This window comes from Ursus americanus, chromosome 3 (assembly GCF_024610735.1).
Source record: "Ursus americanus isolate L20-20 chromosome 3, mUrsAme1.1.p, whole genome shotgun sequence".
Lineage (NCBI taxonomy): Eukaryota > Metazoa > Chordata > Mammalia > Carnivora > Ursidae > Ursus > Ursus americanus.
The window spans coordinates 34,924,350-34,949,127 of record NC_142129.1 but is presented as its reverse complement, the minus strand read 5'-3'; the positions used below and the strand labels follow the sequence as shown (position 1 = coordinate 34,949,127).

The window sequence follows — 24,778 nt, the reverse complement described above, 5'->3', positions numbered from 1 at the left end:
TCATGCAGAAAAGTTCACAAATCATTAGTGTACAGCTCATTGAATTTTTCCCAAAGTGAACTTAGCCATTTAACCACCAACTAGTCCAAAAAAATAGATTACCAGTGCTCCAGCCAGAAATCTGTCTCCTATCCATTCCAAATAGCTACTTCTCAGAGGTAACCGCTATTGTGACTTCTCACAGCACTGATTAGTTTTCTGGGTTTTGAGCTTAAGTTAAATGGAACCAAATTCTTTCATCACAGCTAGTTAGTAAGGGATGGAATTAGTCCCCAAGCTAGTACTCTTCATCTACTCACCACTTTACAATAAATTCAATTCAATAAAATCCACTGGGGAGAGAGGAGCACATTATGAAAAGAGCACTTGAGTCAAGAAAATTCTATTTAAAATATGGTTCATACATTGTCGGTCCTGTGACCTTGGGCAAGTATTTGACTTTTCTAAAGGATCATCATTTTCTTTATAGATGTGTAAAGCACAAATAATAATGTAATGTTATGAATATTAAATGAGATATCTTTTTTAAAGGTCAAGCACAGTGCCTAGCAAACAGCAGGTATTCAGCTCACAATAACATACACGGAAATGAAAAATAAGGTATTGCGTTAAACTTGTGTAAAATATTACATTTTTCAAAGCACAAATTCATTAGATATTATTGCTTTTGTAATAAATGCTTCTCTTTCTGCTTGTGTAACTTCTTTTTAAAGACAGTAACTTACAGTGTTCACTTTGCACTTAAATAACCACAAAAGAGAAAGAAGAGTTATAATTGTTGTATCTTTTTCCATCGGAGATGTCAACTTCCAGTCTTTCTGTCTCCTACCCCCAAATCCCATCAGTCCATCTGAAAAACACTCACCCAAACCATACCAAAATAATCCAAAAGAACATAAGTTCCTAGAGGCCTAAAGGGTAAACAGGCAGGGGTGGGAAGGATCTGATACTATCCTTTCTACACTTTTGGAATTTAAACTTATTTTAATTTGGTAATTCCCTCAGAAAGGTTAAATATAAATTCTTTCACATCCCTAGCTCCCACAGAATGAGAATGTGATTTCTAGTCATGTTCTCTCATTAAAATAGAATTTCAATATCATAAAACAATTAGATGATCCCTGAGGTCCTTTTTAATTTTCTAATTCTGACTCTTATGCCCTATGAAAGTTTATCGTAGTGTGCTTAAACTTGTGTGTTGAATTGTGCCTGTTTGTTCATTGCGTGAGTAAATGCATGTGTTGGGACAGGCACTATCGATTGACTCTCCAAACTTCCATTTCATAAGGTTCACTTCAGTAAATATTTATTAATACTCTTACCCTGTGCCAGAGTGGATAAGAAGTACCCTTGCCATCAAGGGAACCACAGTTTATCACAGAAAGTGAAACTTAACTTCTCCATTGTGAATTAGACAATTTTTTTAGGATACAATAATTAGTGTTCATCGTTTTACTTCCTTAAAAGTTTATCAGTCTGTGACTTTCCTTTAATTTTAAAAACTTTGTTGATAGTTGTCCACACGTTATTTAGGTAATTTGTGTACATCACATATACACCTGGCTGAACCACACTAGACTGCAATAGTGAATGGCATTTCACTCTTAACAGGCAATCTGCATGCCCAAGAGACCATAAAGATATATTATTATAGTTATCACCAAATTCAGATCAGACAGCATTATTGGGTCCTTTCATTACTTGCATACTATTGCAGGATTGGCTCAAAATTTCAGCTTAATTGTCTGTACTAGTTTTCATAGGATGAAGTAAATGAGAGCTAGCTATTGAAGGGCTGGAAAAGAATTTATACAGTATCATGTCTCCCATTGCTCCAACAGTGCAGCCTTACCAGAAGATATTTGTATACTAGGACATATATAAGCTAGAAGGAATTCTAGAAAATCTGTAGATCCTCTGCTACATTTTATTGTAAAAGAAGTATGTCTACAAGAAGGGAATTTTCCCCCCTCCTCTTATTAGAGCCCTAGCAGCATAGGCAAAGCTAGCACTTGGTCAGCTGCTTCACAATTCAATGGTCTTCCCCCTCAAACTCTTTAAGTAGATCTTGTTTAATAATTAGAAGAAGTGCTTAAAATGTGTCTCTCTGCCACTCCTGAAGGTGTCCTGAACATAATAAGTAGCTGAACCCTTCTTTTCTAAATATTTTTATTGCATCCATTCTTAAGACTGGGATGGTCCATAAAATCTAACTTGGAGGATCAGTCAAGTCGCCTAAAAGGAAGTGGTATCTATCCTCTTTATCCAAGCAATCACACTGGGATCTTTATCACACTTCATAATGATGAGAAGTCCAGAGGTGATTCCTCAATTGATAAAGGAGTCCTACATCACTGAAATATCATTTCTCTGCTTATCCTCACTTGGAGGTGATTTCTCCACTGCCTATCTGGAGTCTAAAGAAGAGTGCTTTGTATCTTTCTGAATAACCTCTTTAAAAGAACAACTGAACAGGTTTTAATGTATTAAGAGTCACCATAGAACATCTCATATATATGAAGTTACTTATCATACTCATTTATTTAAGAAGCCCTAGGATAAATTTGCATCATGCATTATATAGACTTACTTGAAAAAACTTTAAAGAACAGCAGAGCACAAAAGAAGAGAGAGTTATGAATCCATGAACAAGTAGACTAACATTAGATCATTTTCAAGTATAGTTTCACATAAAATATAAAGATGTGAGGGAAATGATCCATTAAAAACCAGTATCAGAGAATTAGAACCATTAGAGGAGATGAGATAAATACATACTGTCACTACTTCCCCCTGGTTGCAAAAATTTTAAATTTAGGAATGGCCTATTTCCTTTCCCCAGGAGAGTAATTGGAATTTAAATCAGGGGGATGGGGGGTGGGGAGGTGCCTCATAAGGGTTCCTATCCAGAACTTTCCCAGACATGGAGAGAGGGGTCGAAAATATGTGCTAGTCTGCTTGGAAGGTGATATTTTCTTTCACCCTTTAAACACTGAAAGTTATGGCCACTGTGGGAAAGAATTAGGATTAACCATCTTATATAATTATAGGTTAAGTCTTCTGAGCATAGGTGAAGTGAAAATAGAATATGAATAAAGTTCATCTGCCCAGTCTAAAATTCAGGAGTGGCATTAGCAATCTCTGTTTCCAAGGCTCAAATTACTACAATTATCATAGCATACATGGTCTGTGGCCTGACACTGCAAATTTCAAAAAGGAAACCAGAATATACAGAGTAATTTCCTTCTGCTCCATGTATCCAGGTGTCACTCATTCACCCTCTACTGAAAGGTGGAGTTTGGAGGCCAGGTAGGTGAATTTACTTTCCACACCATCCCTATGAGCTTTTGTCTAAATTATCTGGCTATACAAAAGATCAGCTTGAAACTTATTGCTCACCTCTTATCTGTTCAATGGTTTGATGGAACAGCAAGGAATATCGTTAAAGACAATGAGGCATCAACTCCTTTAATTATTCTCTCTTAAGAATCTGCCATTTCAGACCATCTATTTCAGATTTGGAATCGTGACATTTTAACCTCTTCTTGATTAAAGGTTTCTATCTCCATCTCAAAGAATGCTTACTTATATGTGGTTTCTCACAAATGGCTTAACCTTTCCGCATCTCAGTTTCATCCTTTATAAAATAGAGATAATTACAAGGAGTTCTATTTGCCCAGCATGTGGCAGGCCTGCTCCATGCATGGACTCCCCGTAAGGTCTTCATATGGAATTAGAAATATGTCATAAGAACAAAGACAGAACCAAAAATAGAATTGGGACTAAAAGCAAGGCAGGGCGTCAGGCATGAGGAAGTTGAATGTTGGTGTTCGAGAGTCCTTTGGTCCTTTGGTATCCTTCTGCCTTTTACACGTTTCATTCACCTACCTAAACCATTATAAAAACATCATGCATAATAAGCAAATAGACCTTTAAACTAGTATAAAACTCTCAAAATGTCTCATTAGGCTTACAAGTAATGTAGTACTTTCCTTTTTCTTCTTAACAGTTATAGAAAGTTGGGAACTGGTACAATTTTAGTTTTCAGTTATTTTTCTAAGGGAGATAAAAGATGTGGGATACTGATAGTTTAATGAATAAGTGAATTATTATCCCATGATTTCTCCATTAAGAATAAAAACAGCCTGTATTTAGAGAAGGGTTTGTATAATTTTTTAAGAAATTTTAGTTTTGAATGACATTTATGCTTCCGTTTTTTTAATTATACAATTTTTGTTTTGTCCTTGGTAAGTGCAAAGTTGTAGGCAATTTTCTCCATCAATCATTGGTGATTATTGGTTTTAATCTATATTGGTAAATATTTTGGAAATGTTTCTCACACAAAACAGATAATAAATAGTAAATCACCATAATTATGAGCACATCCTTGAAGCATTTCCTTGGTATTAGAACTATATGGAGCTGTTACTAGTAACATGCTATAAAAATGTGATCCATAATCAGATATTAATTCAATATTATTGATAAACACTGTGGAACATTTGAATGACTTCAGGTTTTTTGACCACAGTATTCACTATTAACAAAATGTTGCAGCCATAAAGTGTCCCTTTTATGACTTACCTCTAGTTTAATAGAAAACCTTAAAATTAATTTTAAAATACATGTGCTTACTACTGGGTGTTTACCCCAAAGATACAGACGTAGTGAAGAGAAGGGCCATATGCACCCCAATGTTCATAGCAGCAATGTCCACAATAGCTAAATCATGGAAGGAGCTGAGATGCCCTTCAACAGATGACTGGATTAAGAAGTTGTGGTCCATATATACAATGGAATATTACTCAGCTATCAGAAAGAACGAGTTCTTAACATTTGCTACAACATGGATGGCACTGGAGGAGATAATGCTAAGTGAAATAAGTCAAGCAGAGAAAGACAACTATCATATGATTTCTCTCATCTATGGAACATAAGAACTAGGAAGATCGGTAGGGGAAGAAAGGGATAAAGAAAGGGGGGTTAATCAGAAGGGGGAATGAAACATGAGAGACTATGGACTATGAGAAACAAACTGAGGGCCTCAGAGGGGAGGGGGGTGGGGGAATGGGATAGGCTGGTGATGGGTAGTAAGGAGGGCACGTATTGCATGGTGCACTGGGTGTTACACACAACTAATGAATCATTGAGCCTTACATCAGAAACCGGGGATGTACTGTATGGTGACTAACATAATATAATAAAAAATCATTAAAAAAATTAAAAAAATAAAGAATAAATAAATAAAATACATGTGCTTAAACAAAAATATTTTCACATAGTATTATCTCGTTGTCTTAGATTTAAAAAAAAGCAGGACCCAGGCAAAATACGAGACATTGATTCTATGTCAATGAATTATGACTTTCTCTTTCAATAAGTGGTTAAATGGAATGTTTTCATTCACTTTATGTGAAGGAGGTTGAAGTAGAAAGAAGTTCACTAAATTATTGATTTACCGATTATTTTTAATAGGCTTAGAAAATCAGATCCTGATAGAATTTTGACAGGAAGAAACTATTTGCCAATAAATAAATCCTAGTATGAAGTTAATTTATTCTTTAGTGTGGTTGCTGAGACAAAATTCTAATATCTTTAAATTTCATTCTAAATATAATAGTTCTTTGTGATATTAGACATGTAGTTAATACAGTTCCATTTTGTAATATATATTCTAAGAAAAATGGATAAAACCTTCTATGTAAGTTGCAGCTCTTTGAAGATATACTACTACTTTCAGATTTTATTATGAGCATTTATTTATTCCAGTTTCATTATTCTTTCTTGACCAGCTAATCTTTTGTCTTTATTTCTTTCTTGTATCAAAGCTATTAGCAAATGTAATAATAGCATTAAGGTCTGCATGTATAAAGGCATCACATAATGGGGAAAGTAGCTGATTATTTCTGCAGCCTTCTCCACTTAACCCCAAACAGACTCTTACTGACTAGAAGAATCTTAGTAAGAGCAGTCTTCTTAACTCTGATCAACAGAGAGCACAGGGTCTAGTCATGAAGGGCTGCCTCCCCTGTATCTCCTTGAATGTGGCCAAGTGTTCAACTCCCCTCGACATGCACACATGATCCCAACTTTTTCCCTGAGGTGGAGATAAGAGAAATAGATTTCCATGCACCTAAAAGTAAATAGCAAGATAAATATTGTTCAAAATTTTTAAAAGAGTAAAAACATTTATTTTGAAGTAAAGGCCTAGAACTACTCTTAGAAACCTTATAGTAGTGTCAAATGCTTTTAATTTATTTATTTTTCATCTTTTTAAAAGATGTATTTATTTGAGAGAGAGAGCACAAAAGGGGAGGGGCACTGGGAGAGGAAGAGTGAGAGAATCTCAAGCAGACTCCATGCTGAGCACAGAGACTAACATGGGGCTTGATCTCATGGCTCTGAGATCATGACCTAAGCTGAAACCGAGAGTCGGATGCTTAACCAACTGTGCCACGCAGAGGCCCCCTTTTAAAATAATTTAAACTAAATAAAGATTAAAGGAAAACTCCATAATCTTTAAAACAGTGATCAATAAACTAACTTCTCCAGTGAGAATGGTAGGGCAACATGTTGGAGTTATTTCATACTGAGCTGAATAAAAACCATCAAAAACAAGATTATCCCTGTTTCATTATCAAAGCAATTGATTTGACCTAATGTAACTCAGAATACTTGATAGTAATTATTTCACACTTACACTTGTATTTAATCACAACTATTGATAGTTACTGGTTGTCTTTCCCACGTTAAAATAGTGTTCCTGACCTATTATCAATACACGTAGAATATAGGAGTTATTTTTTAGCTACCAATAATAGCTTTGACCTCATTTTAAAACCCCTCACTTCATTTATCCTTAACAAGGGCCTACATGAATGACTACAATTCAAGGCAAAATCTCTGGCTGGAAACTCAAGAGCCAGAATAGCAAAGATGTTTGGTTCTCATACCAAGCATAACTGGCAGATAGTAGCTCCCTGGAGCACTGTGTTGAGAAAAATTGTAAGTCCAAGTTCAACTCAGTAGGAAAAATGTTATGGTAGAATCTTGAATGAGAGCAAGAAGCAGGGAGTAAGCTCTGAATAGGTGCTCGTTACTATGGATTTCATTAATATTTATTCAGCACCTACTATGTGTAGGACTCTGAACATCACTGCAAGAGATACAGAGATAAATCAGTTACTACCCTTGACTTCAGGAAGGCAGGAGAGTGAGGGAGGAAAAAGAGGTAAACCAAACCAAATGCACTGAATGATAAATGTTACATATGAAGGGCACAGACAAAGTTCTAATCAGGAGTTTAGGTGAGGGAATTTTTGTTCAAAGGATTAATTTAAGATTCACGGAGGAAATGGTAAAAGATTTCACAAATATTGTTTTGAGGTGAAGAATGAGTCTTATACCATTTCCTAAACACATGAAAAGCCTGCAAATTTACCAAATTAATCCAAATATTAAAATCGAAATTTGGCAAGTAATGGAAACTTGCCCAAATTTCTATTTATTTAACTATTCTGTGATAGTCTAGATTTGATTTTTCATTTTTTGTTTTTGATTCCACAACCAGACTGTATAGTATGTTTTCTTTACTTCCGCCTCTAAACAGCTAGACTTCCAACAGACGACCAAGGGTTAAGGATTTAATTGATATTTTGAATCTGTCAAGAACCACTCACTTGGACTCTTGAGCCTCTTGGTCCTATTTCAAGAGTAGCCTGCCCCATATAAGCCATAATACAGTTTGTAAATTGTCCAACTTAGCTGTTCAGCTGCCGTAGTCTAAAGTTTAAAAATATGTAACTGGGTCAGTTCTAAAATTAATTCAGCCTAACTTTGCCTGAAAACACTAAGAATATTACCCATCACGAGGGCCAAAATATCACCCCCAAGCAGACAGAAACAATCCCTAGAGAACAAGTGCCCAGGATGATGGCTCTGTGACATGCTCACTCTACTGCCACGTCTGCAGCCCTTGATTATAACCCAGCATGCTCTGATCCTGCTGGTCAGACAGGAGAGGTATTGGTTTTAGCTGATACACAAATGAAAGTAGGTTGATCAAATGAAACTGTTAAATGTTAACAATCATAACTAACATTTATTGAGCACATATAATTTACATACATTTAGTCTTCTAATAATTAAAAAAAAGAGGCATTATTATTATGCCTACTTTACAGATTTAGAAACTGGGTCTGGATAAGAGGTGTAGCTGGAAGTCGAACACAAGTCTCAAAAGTCTGTGCCTTTTCTCACCACATTATACTACACTGTGCATGTATTACTTTCCTTTGTTATCTACTCTTTATTTATTTATTTATTTAAAGATTTTATTTACTTATGTGACAGAAAGACAGCCAGCGAGAGAGGGAACACAAGCAGGGGGAGTGGGAGAGGAAGAAGCAGGCTCCCAGCGGAGGAGCCCGATGTAGGACTCGATCCCAGAACGCTGGGATCACGCCCTGAGCTGAAGGCAGACACTTAACGACTGCGCTACCCAGGCGCCCCTCTACTCATCATTTGTTAAGCACTACTGTCAGTCACCATGCTAGGGATTCAGAATATAATAACAAAGTCCCTGTTTTCAGATAACTGAGACAGTGATGGAGATTGCTGTGGACAGAATTATGTCCCCTCCAAATTTATATGTTGAAGACCTAACCATCAATGTGACTGTATTTGGAGAAATGGTCTTTAAGGAGGCAGTTAAGATTAAATGACATCATAAGAGTGGCCCTAATCCAGTAGGATTGGTATCCTTATAGGAAGAGCAAGGGGCACCAGGAGTGTGCATGCACGGAGAAAAGGTCATGTGAAAATACAGTGAGAAACAGCCATATAAAAAGCAAAAAGAGTGGTCTCAGTAGAAACCAACCCTGCTGACACCTGGATCTTGGACTTCAGCCTCCATAACTGTGCAAAAATAAATTTCTATTGTCTAAACCACCCAGTCTATAGTAGTCTTTTAGGGCAGCCCTAGCAGGCTAATACAGAAACAGATACATATATCATTTTCTGTAAAAGAATATGAAAAGAACTAATAGATGCACAAATATATGGGAAGAATACATTTTAACTTACTTTAATAAAAATATGAAGATGGGTTACAAAATTTAATTCCTAGAAAATATACCGTTTCTTTATCTATAGCTAATCTGGTCTTCAAGAGGCCCCATCTGTAGTTTCTTGGGAGAAGCATTAACTAATTGTCCAATCCATTTTAAAACTTAAACCAATATGACAATAGAAATAATATGTTTGGGGGGGCGCCTGGGTGGCTCGGTTGTTAAGCATCTGCCTTTGGCTCAGGTCCTGATCCCAGGGTCCTGGGATTGAGCCCCACATCAGGCTCCCTGCCTGCTTCTCCCTCTCCCTCTGCTTGCTGCTCCCCCTACTTGTGCTCACTCTCTCTCTGTCAAATAAATAAAATCTTTTAAAAAAAGAAATAATATATTTGGATAATATGCAGCAACTCTGGGAAATTTTTAGTCTCTCTGATTTCTTACTCTTTGTACCACCTCCCAGGTTCTTCTCCAACATGACATCTGGGTGTGGGGGAAGGGTGACAGGGGTGGGGCAGCCTTTGATGGGGTTGTCCAGCTCCTCCAGCTCCCAGTGATGCTCCTTAATTGCCTAGTTTCTGGGTGCTCTGTGGTCCTCCCATGATGAAATCTGAGCAAGAAAGTGGTGAGCCATTCTTTTGGTTTCTCCAATGTGCAGATTGCTGCCCTAGCAGGTTCAGCCTCACTTTTGCTCATATTGCTGCTATAAACACTAAGCTGAGTATCCCATTCAGTACCAGCCTAGGTGGTCCACTCACAGAAATACATCACACTGCCAAGTCTTGGCAAGTTGCCAGTCAGACTCTTAGCTACCCAGAGGGCCTATAATACACAGGAAAGGGTAGGAATGAATTGGAAAAATAAAATTTCAGGCTGTGCCTTCAAAATTACTCTGTTATAGCTGAGCCCCAGCCAGGATGGTACAAGAAAAAGTATGAGAGCCTTTCCACCCAGAGTCTCAATCGGGCAAGGACTTACTCTTTGCAGTGATATCTTTACTCATAGAAGGGATATATCCGTTCATCATATTCTCCCATTCTCTCTTCTCTTGTCACATTTCTCTAGGATTAGAAAGGGACAGGTTTTTTTCTCCATCTTCTTCTTGTCTAGTAAACTTCCATAAAAATCTATGAACTAGGTCCCTAAGTCTGTGTTAATGATAGACATAATGGAATTTGGAAACTTCAATTCTTAATCACTGAAATCCAGACTATTGCCTTGCTATACATTCTACTCTTGAATACTGATTACCACTTCTGTTTTTTTCTTTTCATTCCTTTTAGAAGGATTCTTAACCTACATCAAAGCAGAAAGATGTCTTCAATGGACTAGACCTCACAAAGGCAAAAGAGTAAGCCACAATAATAATATTCAACATATAGATCTCATTAAACATTTGTCATGTAGCTAATGGTGAATGATTGATTCTGACTTAAAAATTATGCTTCCCAGAAGAGAACATTTGAGCTGAATCTATAAGGAAAAAAGGAATATTCGTTAAAATATTTTTAGGAGTGGCTCAGTTTAAAAATGCATAGCCAGTGGTTCTTTTCTGAAGTGGGCATATTTTTGTAAAACCAGAGAATGCACAGCAACAGCAAGAAGATAAGTTGAGAATTATGAATACCCAATAAATATCAAAAAAACCAAACTCTTCCATTAGTTCACACATACTATAAAGCACCTATGACATGCTAGGAATTGTACCAGGTGTTAACAAAAATGAAAAGATTCACTCCCTACTATCAAGCAACATGTAAGCATATTATTAAAATGTTTAGCTTGCAGTAGGGCATATACGTTCTTAGAAGAAAAGAAGAGTTATAACCACTAAGTAGTGTAAAAATAACTTTCCAAATGACGGAAGTCAAAAATTTCATTGTAAAATCAGGAATAATCCTCATACTAGTGTCCCGCCTATCCAGCTGTGTAGAGGGTCCTAGTGGTAGCATAGATGGCACCTTCCTTGCATTTCATAAGAAGAAATATGTTAAAAGATTATGACCAAATATGTGTACAGGAAAGCTTATTGAAAGATTATAGGTAGAAGAGGATATTTTGGCATAAATGATTATTATTGAAATTATGCTTTCAATGATCACTAAGACTTAATTGAATGTTCAATAGGAATTTTGAAGTTTGTAAGAAAGAAATTACATACTAATTAGTCTTTAATTTCATAGCACTCTAGGAAAAGTATACAAAATACAATTCTGAAAACATAATGTATAATCATTCTCCATTCATACAGTTAGGAGTCTCCTTTCTTTCTCTTAACCCATGATCTAATTTTTATGTAAAAGTCATGTCACTGAATACAAAATAATATGATATAAGTGGAAGTGAGGCAGGTAGTAAAACCACCTTACATAGTAAGCATGTTATGACTAAATACATATATTGTCTTGGATTATCTGGTTAGTAAAGTATTAAAATTATCATCTGTAAGTATTTTTAAACTGAAGACATTTTATAAGTTCTAATATTACTGCAAATGGTGAGCACAAGATTGAGTTTCAGAAACACATACGCTTTACTTCTGTTCTATTGACCCTGTAATTTTAGGGCAAAATTACTTATCATATATACAGCCCAACAGTAAGTAAAAGTAGAACTTCCTCTTAAAACATACTGAATTTGTATCCAGCAAAGTCTTGAATATCCTTAATGAAAGTGGAGTCTAGAAATGTATACATTAGACATACAATGATGGCTTCAAAATTCTACATATGTGGGGCTTTGGGACAGAAATCTAGTTAAGCCAGAGGTCTTATGTTGAAGATACATTTACAGAGAAAATACACTGCTCTCTATTTTATTGACTACACAGAGCAAATACACTGTTCTGCATTTTATTGACTATCTTATAGATAAAATACTAATATTTTATAAAATTTTATTTAGCCTTTATGTAAATGTAAGAAAGTATACATTTTCACAGGAAAAAATTACCATTCTTTTTATTTAAGATAGAATTTAAAATATGGTTGAGAATTAACATGTTTTCCCTCCCCAAGCCATTCAGTGGCACTGCCATTGTAGATACATAAAATCATATGTTGATAACTCCCATATCTTTCTAATGCTAACTCTCTTCTAAACTCGAGAGTTATATATTTACCTTCAGTCTCAAAAGCATATTAAACTCACTATGTCCAAATCTATGTTATGTTTATAACTTACTGCACTCTCCTCAAACATTTTTCTCTTTCAGATTTTCTATTCTAGTTGATAGCACCAGCAGCCAGCCAGGAATCAAACTGGGTTCATTCTTAATTCTTTTCTTGGCCTCATCACCAATTATTAATTCCTTCTGTATCCCATGTGGAGACATCAGCATCCATTCAATGATTCAGGCCAGGAATGTGCAGTAGGCTCATGTCCAATACCCCATCTATCTAGCTGGAGAGAAAATGATAGTAGCAATATAGATAGTACTCTCGCACCCCTGATGCAATCAATTACCAGGGCCAGTAGATGTTACCATCTGAAAAGTGTCTTGAATATAGGCTTTCAGGTGGTAGAGAGGTAAATCAAGCTGAGCTATGTGTGAACTTGTATACTTGGAAAATTATTCAGGTTCACCCAACTTGAATAATTTCATAGCAGAACAGCATGCAAAGGGCAGAACTGGAATGCTGTCCATGTAACCCAAATGGAAATACAGAGGGACAGAAAGGTCCTGGGAGTGAATCACAAGGCAAAAGCTCAGTCCCTAAAATTAGGTATAACACCTGAATGAATCAAGAATAGACAACAACAATGTGAGACTCTGTGCTGCAAGACTAGGATCTTATAAATTTCCCCTGACTAGGGACAAGATTAGTTAAAGGATCAGAGGCAGAACTGAACAAATATTTATGCATATATACATATATATATAACATAAATGCATTCATATATACATAAAACAAATTCACAATATACAACAATACACAAAATTGCAGAAGCAACCAGTTATTAGTCTTCTTCAATGCATAAGCTCCAAAGGTCAAATTTTTAGGTTCTAATTTCTAGGTTCCATTTACCTTCTCTACCATATGATGTTGGAAGAGTAAACTATGTACTCTGAGCCTCATCTGTAAAATAAAGATTATAATATCATCTATCCCATAAGATTGTTGAAAGGTTTAAATAACTTCAGGGGCATTAATAAATAACAAATTTTATTATTACCATTATTATGCATCAAAACATCATGCAATGATGGTAATCTTTGGTAATCTTTACCTAGAACTAATTTCCTTTAGGATAACAGTCTACTCTGTTTTTTTCTCTCATCACTATACAGATAGCACCCAAATCTGCATTTCAAATCCAAACAGCTCACCTGTGCCTTACTTATCTTTACTATTTATTTGAATGTTTCCACTTGAATGGACTTTCGTGCATTTTACAGATCTGAAACTTAATACATCATCTTCTCTTAGTTGCTGTACACAGCCATAACCTCGGCAACACCTGAGAGCCTGGGCTAAAGAGACTCCAAAGAGATGAAGGACGTTGGCCTCCCCCTTATGGTAAGTTAACCCTAGTCTTCTTAACTAGATTGTAAACTCCTTAAACACTTAGGATGATTCTTCTTTTTACTATTGTGAGGCAGGGCACCCTCTGAGAGATGATATTTATATGTTTGGGTGGGGGAAGGGGACGATGGTTTTCTCATTGTCCAAACTGAGAGCTTTGCCACAGAATGCCCTTTGTTTCCTTGAACAAGTCCTCCTACCTCGACTTTCCATCAAAAGACAAATCACCATGGAGTACCTGAGGGCACTCTTCCTTGGTAAAGCAGGCAAACAACCCACTATCTAGAGAAAAATATTTGAGAGTTTTAGAAGGAAACACTTCCTTGCTCTGAGGGGTTTGTACCCAGGTAGGTATCAGATTCTGGAACTAACCCTAACTTGGCATTCCTAAGATCAGCCAGCACACTGGAAATGCCAGCAAAGCTGGAAATAGAGTTCCAAACCTCCTGGAAGAGAGTGAGATTGTCTTCCCTTTAAGATGCTGAGCCCAAGATCTGGAGCAGCTGGTGTCCTTGCTCGGCCAGAAGAGAGCCAGGCATGAGGGCAGCACTATGTGGCAACAAGAAGCAATTCTAGAGTCCTAGGTAGCACCTCCACCTCATGCACATATAAGTGTGTGCATCTAGTGCCCAGCACGGGTACTCGGGGAGGAGGGATAGGACTAGCTGTAGAGAGAAGTAGGAGTTGGTTAGGAAAATATTTACCGTAAGGCAGATGATAGGTGAAAAGACACTTTTCAGATGGTAACATCTAAGGCGAGGGTGATGGGGCTGATCACAAAGCTGGCAGTAGAGCCTGATTCTGCCAGAAGAGTAAGGGACCTGGAAAGCAAGGATTTGGCTGGCAAGATAGTAGTAGAGCTACAGAAGAATCAATCTCCGAGATGGAGAAATCGAGTCAAATGGTGAACAGAGGGAGATGAAGATGTGGGCCGAGAAGAGAAGAGATTTCTAGAAGATTGCCTATGGAGAACAATACTTTGAGTGAAGCGCGGAAGGCCCGAGTGACAAAGTGAGGCAAGACCGACGTTAAACAAAACTAAGGAAGCAATGCCAGTGTTTCATCTTTCCTTTTGGAATGCCTCTTTCCTTTTATCCCCATGAGCTTGTCTAGTACCTTTGACTGTTTCCTCTGTTTGAAGGATCTTCTGCCCAGATATCTGATGGCTCATTTCCTAGGTTCCTTCAACCTTCACTGTAAAATAGCCCTCTTATCAAAAATTGCAACCGCCTCCCTGGAAAATGCACATGCGCACACACATCTTATTGTCTCTCCCTCCTTGTCTCCTGAGCACATATCAATATTTAACATATTGCACATTCTTTTCATTTTTCACTGTTTATTGTCTGTGTTTCCCATTAGAATTTAAGGTCCCTGAGGACAGGGATTTTTGTCTGTTTAATTAACCCTCTAGCCCCAGTACCAAGAACAGTGCCTGTTGCATTATTATATGGGCTCAGTAAATATTTGTTGAATGAATAATCAATATCTAGATGGGTCTTTTGTTGTCACAATGGCTGGCCTCCTTCACTAGGGATTTGCACGCTCTCAAGCCACCACCAGAGAATTTTTGCCAGTAACCACTGTCTTAAATGATTCTTGAATCACTTCCCCACTCTGTTGAAAATTATCTGTCCCATTTTCCATTTTCTTGGAATTTTTCCAGATAATTGGGAATTATTTTTGAGAAGACTATCTAAGTGAATATAGATGGTTAAAATTAATGTATGACACATTCCATGTACTCTTTTCCATTGTGGGGGTCCTCAGTGACTCCTCCCAGAGAGCCAATAATATGAAAATTTCAGGAAATGTGACAGCCCTTTGGGAGAAAATTTGAGGGCACGAGAGTATTAAGCATCCCATATAGAAAGCTGACTTTGCCTTTTTTGTGTATGTTCAGCCCTGGATCTTTCAATGTAATTACGTGTCATAAAAATGAAACTTAGTAAATTCCATAGCTATTGACTAGAATGGGTAACTCATTTAAGGAATACCTTTTTAGCACAGAATGGGCTTTTTAGCCAAGACATTTTTACTTGAGTACAATTTAAACCAATTTCCTTTTGTTTAGTCCACAAGGAAGAGTGAATAGCTAGTTCTTGTTATTTATCTTTCTCACAGTAATATTGTGAAGGTTTAATAAAGGACAATACAATACTTTTGCAGGTATAAACTGCAGAGAAATCATGATGGCTTTATTCTTAAATGGTTCCATGTCACCTTGCTATTTCATGCTTGTCATTCACTAATTAAATGTCAGTTCCCAATAGCTACATGGGGAAAAGTGTTATTTGACTTAATCTAAAATAGAATCTAAGTACACCCAATTGTGCTTAGATACAGATACTCTTTGTCCTCCCATTCCTCACCTTCAGCCAGTCTCTCTGTTCTCCTTCATCGTTCTTCCCTTTCCTCTACTGCACACCTGCCATTTCCCACCACATTTCTCACCATCCCGTAGAATAAGTGAATGCTCACCACCCTCCATCTGTTATTATTTAACATTAACCAGTTCCATATCTACTGTCCTAGTGTTGTACAGATTTCCTGCTGCTTTTGTGTTTTGGCTTTTGTTTTCATATCAGGGACTGTGTAACTGAGGATGCCTCGGCTGGAACTAAGACCAGTGTTAAATAAACTCACTGTGACTGAAGTGTACAGTGAAGAGAATGTGAGAGCTAAAGATTGGCAGAAAGAGGCAGCCACAGTCTGACGTACCCGTGGCAGGATTACTCTCCCCCACCACGGAAACAAATGTGTGACTTGCCAATGGAAAGACGACATTTTGCAGATAAGATTGTTCTTAGAATAGGGAACTTGGGCATTAACCAGCTTCTGTAGTCCCTCATTTTATCTCCAACAGCATTAAAACCATGAGCAGTATTGTGAGAAAATATAGCTGTCTCTTGAGAAAGAGTCCATCAAATAAAGGAAGGAAATCTGTCATAAATGACATTTGGTTGATACTCTCCACAACATCACTGTAAGGCAGGAAACTAAGTTATAGAGAATTCAAATGGCCCGCCTGGCTTCACAAAGAGAGTGGTAGTCAGAACTCAAATCCAGCTCTTTGAAATCCATACCCAGAGATCTTTCTGTTTTGTTATATTATATCCAAGTCTGTACATTTTCTGACCTGTATGCCAGTAAAAAGAAAAAGAAAAAAATTATATTGAAGTTCATTCCTTCCTATTTGAATGAATATTTGCCTGGTATTTTCTTATAGTATAAAGTGTACAATACAGGTCATCTATGTTTCAGGTAAATTCCTACTGAGATAAAAACCCATCACAAAGAAGAATCTTGACTAACTAAGCTTTTTCCTTAATACATCAAGGTCTGATTATATTCAATGTTGCACGTTTAAATGCTTTCTCCAGTGCAACTTTTCTCAGTTGCCACAGAGAACAAGTATCACGCACACCGTACATATTGGATATAGGAACAGACGCAGACACGAACTGCAAGTACATTCCTTCTACTCCTTGTGTTCTAAAAATCAAATGTCAGCTTACCGTTGTTGTGTCTCAATAATTCCTCTTCAGACCTGTCAAACACCTCAAGGAAATTCATCTAAATTCCCAAGTTTCCACAAAAACATAATCCAATAAAGAATCCTAAGAACTCTGATTAATGCAAAGTGGAGAACTAGTTGTGATGTCTCTTCTCCCTTACCATTTTCAAAATATGTGTTGCATTCCAGGTGACTTCAAAGGGTCTGTATGCCAGCTCCATTTATCCTCTGAATTCTGCACAATATGCCCTCAAAGGGAACAGAATTTTAACTATTTGTATATTTCAAAGCATTTTTTCTACATACAAAGCAACCACAAGTATTTTTAAAGAAAAGGTTGAATTCTAAAAATAGTAGTAAATGTGCCAGAGGATTCTTGTTTGGTCTTTCAAGACATCTTACTACATTTGCTTACAAAGATAATTTTATGCCTGATTAACAGATTTTTTTTTTTTTTTGCTTTCAATAGGGATATTTTAGGGATATCGTGTATGCCCAATATGTGTATGCCCCTTCCTAACAACATCGTTATTACTTTTGGAAAATTACATCTTCCTCATTTTCTGTAATCTTGATGGTCCATGAAATCCTGGAGCCCTCCCACTAGAAGCCTCAAGGGAGGATACTTTCTTACGTTGCCTCCATACAACAAGAAGGAAGGTGTATGACCTAAATTTGGCTGAACTAAAAAAAAATGTAACCTTGGACAAGTGAAGGAAAAAAAAAAAAAGGAAGAAAAAACAATTGGAATTCCATTCCTCCCAGAGTGGTCTCAACGAGTCTGTTCTTCTTTGTAATTGAGGTAAAATCAACCATTAACCATTATAAAGTGTACAACTCACTGGCATTTAGTACATTCACAATGTTGTACTGTCACCCCTATCGTGTTCCAAAATATATTAATCACACTGACAGCATTAGGCATCCCCATACCCATTTAAGCAGTTACTCCCTACTCTCCCCTTTCCTCAGCCCCTGGCAACCACTCATCTGCTTTCTGCCTCAATGGATTTACATATGATGGATATTTCACATGAATGAAATCATGCAATATGTGGCCTTTTGTGTGTGGCTTCTTGCACTTGGCATAATGTTTTCAAGCTCCGTCCCTGTTGTACCCTTGATCGGTGCCAACCAGCCTGTTCTTACCCTCAGCCCTCTCCCAGCTTTCTGTTTCTGTTTCTCTGCTCCTGCCTGGGTTTCTGCACCTGCCATGCCCAGTCCTCCAACCACCCCAGCTACTCTGTTAGTGCCCTTCTTCCCAGTCTTTTACATTTCCTTTTTCCCTGTAGTGATATTGAGCTAGTTATTGATACGAGTTTCTTTCCTTTTTTTTTTTTTTAGAAGAGCGAGCACAAGGGGAGGAGCAGAGGAGAGGGAGAGAGAATCCGAAGCAGGCTCCACACTCAGTGTGGAAACAGAGCCCACACTGGGGTGGGGTGGGGGGTGGGGGAGGATTGATCTCTTGACCCTGAGATCATGACCTCAGCTGAAACCAAAAGTCAGACTCTTAACCAACACTGAGCTACCCAGGCGCCCCCATTGAGTCCCATTTCTTACAGTGGATGATGTTATAACTGGATACAAAAGTTCAAAGGTTGCTTTCCATTTTCTACTCTTTTCTTATGCCAAATAAATATATGAAAATGGAAGAGATCCATTTACCTTCTTTCTCTTTTATTACCACTGTTAGGGAGTATTGTCTTCATGCAAAAGCATTGCAAGCAGAAGAAACAGATCTGAGTGTCTTGGTGATTCATTCTCTCCCTTTTTAAAAAATTTTTTATTTAAATTCAATTTAATTAACCTATATTCTGTTATTAGTTTCAGAGGGAGAATTTAGTGACTCATCAGTTGCATAAAATACCCAGTGCCCATTACTTCAAGTGCTTCTTTAATGCCCATCACCCAGGTACCCCATCCCCCCCAACTCCCCTCCCCTCCAGCAACCTTCAGTTTGTTCCCTATAGTTAAGAGTTTCTTACGGTTTTCCTCCCTCTCTGTTTTTGTCTTTTTTTTTCCCCTCCCCTTCCCAATGTTCATCTGTCCCTCCCTTTTGATAATTTAGCAAAAAATTAGCTCAGTGAGAAAACAGGTTGGTATCAGAGGCTGAGATCCGGAGGCTCTTCCTTTCCTGAGGCCAATTCCTCCAGCAGGAAATTTACATTTGAATAGAACACATTCCATCTCTAAAGCCCCTTCAGCGGGATGCATGCAGCCAAGTGAGGCTCAATCTAAAACCCACCTCTGTTGGGGTTGTGAGAATTTGGAGGATCATAGGCACTCCGCTCCTTTTTTGCTTGCAACTTTTTCTCTTAATAAAATTTATTTTATAGCTATACCATGTGATCCTAGTGATATGTATGTCCATAGCCTGTTTGCATAACAAAGCCAATCCAATAAATAGGATGAGAGGCCCAAATATAAACAAGACCAAAGTCCTTATTCTTAAACAACTCAAGTTTAGTAGAGAAAACACCATGTACACAAACTATTATAAGATGAACGATGATGTTTGAATCATAAATCCTATAAGATTCACAATCAATGAGCATCCAGATTTTGCTTCAACACTTGAGGCTGATACTGAAGTTGCTGCAACCTATTCCCCTATAATGTATCTATGCTTGTCTGTCTTCTTCCCTTTAGAGCTTCAGAGAGTAAGCCCATCCTTCTTCAGCTGACCACCCTTCAAATATCTGAAGATAGTTGTCATATCGGCATCCACTTTCAACATCCGTAATAACTTCAGTTGCCTTCAGCTATTAAGCGCCATGGAAACATAGGAGGGAAAGACGTCTTTCAGGTGGGGACCTGAGGGATATTAATTGAATGAACAGCATTTGACTTCAAGTTGAAAAACATTTCTATAAATGAAGGCAAAAGGAGGGTTATTCCAGGTGGAGTGAGCAGAGAAAGCAAAGTTTATATTTGAAAAAGTGAAGATGAGATCCTAAACACGTCACTAGTTCAGCAGAGGGATTTGAGGAAGAACAGCGAGACCATGTCGGTTAAGAGCACAAACTCAAGTTTGTAGTACAGATCATTAGAAACCTTGAAACAGTTTCAGACGGAAGAATGACATGCTGCAAGATAAGCTTTGGGAACATTATTTGGGTGTAGAATGGAACCTAGAGAGAGAGGAGAATAATTAAGAGGTGATTATGGAACTCTAAATGGGATGTAATAAATGCCTGAAATAGAAAAATGGTGGGAGTTATGATAAGAATAGGTGAAATGCAAGATACGGTGCAGAAATAGAATCACTCTTCATAGCACAATCGTATCTGTCTCTTTTCTTTATTTTCATATTAAGAAATCACTGCATAAGAGCGGTAGCTTATAGATGTCTACAGGGACAGGATGGTGAAGTAGAGAGCAGCTGCAGAGTCACACAGGTTGGATCCCTCGTTTCAGAACTGTTGCCATGCACAAATTATTTTATGTGTGAGTCTCATTTGCCTAGTCTGTAACATGGAAGTAATAAAGTGTGGTGGTGCCTAGGACAATGACACTAAATGTTAGTTCCTATCCTCTTTTTCTGATTTCACTTCTTATGAAGTTTTGTCAAGCTGCTTTGGTGTACTAGGAAATACGTTTGGTGATGAAAGCCGCAGAACTTGATCTCATGGTACGCAGAGTCCACTGTGTGAGATACCCAAGTGGGGTCAATTGTATGGCTCACAATTACTGCTTCTATAAAAGGATTCTAGCTTCCAACCATGGTCACATGACTTGCAGGGACTCTCTGGGAATCTTTTCCACCCCACTGACTTCAAGAATGTGAGCATACCCGATGGATACTATACCTGAGAAGTTTGAAGAGGCGTTGCCATTTCGACTATTCCTTTTTTCCCCCTGCCGTGAAAAAGACATGTCCCAAATGTAGGTTCCTCCTGGAATGAAGGGAACTCATGGATCAGAGCCACAGTTTTTCCTGCAGTTGCTGTAACCAAAATGTGAGAATGAAAAATAGACCACTAAAATGTAGGTGGTTTTGTTGCTATAGCATAACCCAGCAAATCATCATCATCATAAATATAAAAGTAAATAAGTAATTGCAGAAAACTGTGATATAGGGGCGCCTGGGTAGTGCAGTCGTTAAGCGTCTGCCTTCGGCTCAGGGCGTGATCCCGGTGTTCTGGGATTGAGTCCCACATCAGGCTCCTCCGCTAGGAGCCTGCTTCTTCCTCTCCCACTCCCCTGCTGTGTTCCCTCTCTCGCTGGCTGTCTCTCTGTCACTTAAATAAATAAAATCTTTAAAAAAAAAAAAAAAAAGAAAAGAAAAGAAAACTGTGATATAGATGGATAAAGAAGAGGGACAACCAACTCTATCTGGGAGGAGAGGGGTAATCGGGGAGACTGGAGCAGGGAATGATGCCATACCAGAACGTGGAATCAAAAACAGAAATGGGCTAAGCAAAGAAAGGGCTCCCATGGAAACTGGACACTTTGTGTTAGACCAACGTCCTAATAAGTGACAGAACAAGGGCTGTTCACGAAAAGGAAGATAGTGAAGTATGTTGGGAAGTTAGGGTGCCTTGGTGGGGACATGCACTCAAAGCTTGGAAGGCTGATCCTCACTGTTCCATGGAGACTCGGCCTGCCTTAGCCACTCCCAGAAGTTCTGACCTCCTTTTTTTCCTATAGCATCTATCATCTTCTAATTTGCTGGGAAAGTTACTTACATATTATATTTATCACTTCCTATCTCTCTCCCATCACCAGAACATAATCTCCATGAGGGCAGAGATCTTTCCCTGTTCTGTTCACGGGTGTGTTCCAAGCACTAGGAACAGTGACTAGACATAGTAGGTGCTCAATAAGTATTTGTTGAGTGAATGATTCCAAGGTCATTTAAAAGTCTCCAAAGTCATAGTAAGGAGTTTAGGTTTTAACCCTGATGAATATTGGGAGCCATGGACAATACTAAGCAAAGGAGTAATTTTGCATCTCAGAAATATTACTATAAGCAGCAATATGGATCAAGGATTAGAAGGAGGAAAGCAACAAACTCTGTCTTATTGCTTCTTATGTGAAATTTGAAATAGGCATACTGTAAAATGTGAAAAAGCAAGAGTCTAGGTGCTTATTGAATTTCAAAGCATCCTGAGAGGAACAGAGGTAGAAGCTGAGTGGGGCGTAGGAACAACTGGGCAAGTTTAGGGTGGAATAAAAGAATGAGAAAGCCAGGAAAATATGAGATTTTCAAAGAAAGAAGGCACAGGCACCTGGGTGGCTCAGTTGGTTAAGTGACTGCCTTCTGCTCAGGTCATGATCCCAGGGCCCTGGGATCGAGTCCCACATCTCAGGCTCCACCTGCTCTGCAGGGAGCCTGCTTCTCTCTCTCCTTCTCCCTCTTCCTCTGCCTGCCAGCCCCCTTTGCTTGTTTTCTCTCTCTCTCTCTGTCAAATAAATAAATAAAATCTGAAAGAAAGAAAGAAAGAAAGAAAGAAAGAAAGAAAGAAAGAGAAGAAGAAAGAAAGAAAGAAAGAAAGAAAGAAAGAAAGAAAAAGAAGAAGAAAGAAAGAAAGAAAGAAAGAAAGAAAGAAAGAAAGAAAGAAAAAGAAAGAAAGAAAGAAGAAAGAAAGAAAGAAAGAAAGAAAGAAAGAAAGAAAGAAAGAAATAGAGAAAGAAAGAAAGAAAGAAAGAAAGAAAGAAAGAAAGAAAGAAAGAAAGAAAGAAAGAAAGAAAGAAAGAAGAAAGAAAGAAGAAAGAGAGAAAGCAAGCACAAAGTAGGGTGGTGATAAGACTGTGGGGCAAACAGAGTATATAAGTCACTTACAGGTGTAACAGTGGTCAAAAAGACAAGGTTGAGAGAAATGATGGAATTAATTCCTCAAGATTAAAAAATGAATTAAACTCCTGTACCTCTCATATCTCTTTCTCTCTCACTCACTCTTGCTCTCTCTCTCCCTCTCTGTCTCCACTCTGTTTCTCTCCCTCTCTCTGTCTCTCGCTCTCTCTCTCTCCTGGTCGTCACATGTCTTGTCCTGAAGTGTTACAAACTCCAAAACCAAATACCACCTAAGTATAAAGATTTGTATTAGTTGTTTCTTTATTTCTCCAAGAAATTTTTGTACAATGCTGCAGGTCATTTTGTAGATAATATCTTAATCACTAAGTAGTACCTTCAAGACATAGGAATAATCTATTAAATATTCCTTTATGTTTAATCAACAGTTATTATAAACTTTCACAGATTATTTTCTTTCTTGTGGCTTTTTTTAACTATGAAAAACAAATGTGTATTTTTCTACACGTTTACCTAGGTGTAGAATACAGAAATTGAACCAATGGTTTTCATTTGTTCTACATGTCTATGAAGGATTTAATCCTTTTGTGATGTATCCATCTGTAATCCTTTTGTCATTAATCATGAGATTTTAATGGCAAATTCTGAAGTGTTTTTTCCAAGATAAAAAAAATGTGAAAGACTAATGTTATAAATTGTTCATCTTCAGGGGTGCCTGGGTGGTTCAATCGGTTAAGCATCTGACTCAATTTTAGCTCAGGTCATGATCTTGGGGTCCTGGGATTGAGCCCCATGTTGGGCATCGCGTTCAGTGGGGAGCTTGCATCTCCCTCTGCCCTTCCCTCCGCTTGTGCTCTTTCTCTCTCTCTCAAATAAATAAATAAAATCTTTAAAAAAAAAAAACCCTGCTTATTTTCATACTTACTGTATTGTAATTTTTTAGCTCCAATTAGTGGGTTTTTTTTTTTTAAATATTAGTAGTTCTAACTATTTAGTACAGTGACTTAACACTGTTGTAAAAAGAGGATGATTTACTGCTCAGGCAGATCACTGGTGTTCAAAATTGACTTCTACAGTATTTTAGATTCAATCAGTCTACTGACTGAGAAATCTATTTCATACTGTTAGAAAAACCAGTATAACCAGATAATTGGTGTCTGTTACAACAACTGAAGATACCCTTCTAGACGGTCAAAAGGCATCAGTGTTCATGAGAAAGAGGAGTTTCAGGTGGTCTCTGGAGTCCCGTCTATTGGTGTCACTTCTGCATTTTTTGCGAAGCAGTATTTTTCAAACAGCACAGATGAAGAAGTTCTGTCAGAAAGTCATCTCTATCTTATATTGGCCTTCATCAGAGGCCATTTTCACCTGCCTGCAAATAAAATGAATTTAGCTTCTACTTACATACACTGAGGACAACTTTCACTTCCACCAGAACCAGGGATGGAGAAACAGTGGAGGCCCGACATCTCCCAGCATGATTGCTCTATCAGCATGGGAAGAGGAATTACGGGAGTATCTACCCAGCCAACATTGACGACTTTCTCTATAGGGATTTTAACAATACAGAAAATCAGGAAAGTGGAGACAACAACGGGAGTGTGATGTCTTTTCAGATGATTTATTTGGTTCTCTAGGGAAATCTTACTCGAGGTATGCTAGAATATATTTCACCAAGTACACTCCTAAGTCCTGGATGCTATGTGGAAAATAACTTATTTTAATAGTGCATTAGATTACAATATTTTAAAATACATATTTCAAATGTAAAAACAACTCTATTTTATCTGGAACAAAGTTATCATCATTAGCACTGGACTATGAAGACTAAGAAAAACTAAGTTTTTGCTGTGAAAATTTTATTATCTATACAACCTAACACTAACCTTTTCCTACCATAATTAATAGGAAATTT

General features: G+C 37.6%; 1 long non-coding RNA gene across 1 annotated transcript in view; it reads left to right on the top strand.

Annotated features, from left to right (window-relative positions):
* Positions 1 to 22,575, top strand: part of LOC123789046 (uncharacterized) — a 170,692-nt gene extending 148,117 nt beyond the window's left edge. The window contains exons 13-16 of the long non-coding RNA XR_015723903.1: positions 10,349 to 10,416; positions 13,496 to 13,585; positions 17,578 to 17,910; positions 19,758 to 22,575. This is a non-coding gene — a long non-coding RNA (uncharacterized LOC123789046). The remainder of the gene's footprint in view (positions 1 to 10,348; positions 10,417 to 13,495; positions 13,586 to 17,577; positions 17,911 to 19,757) is intronic.
* The last annotated feature ends 2,203 nt before the right edge of the window (positions 22,576 to 24,778 follow it).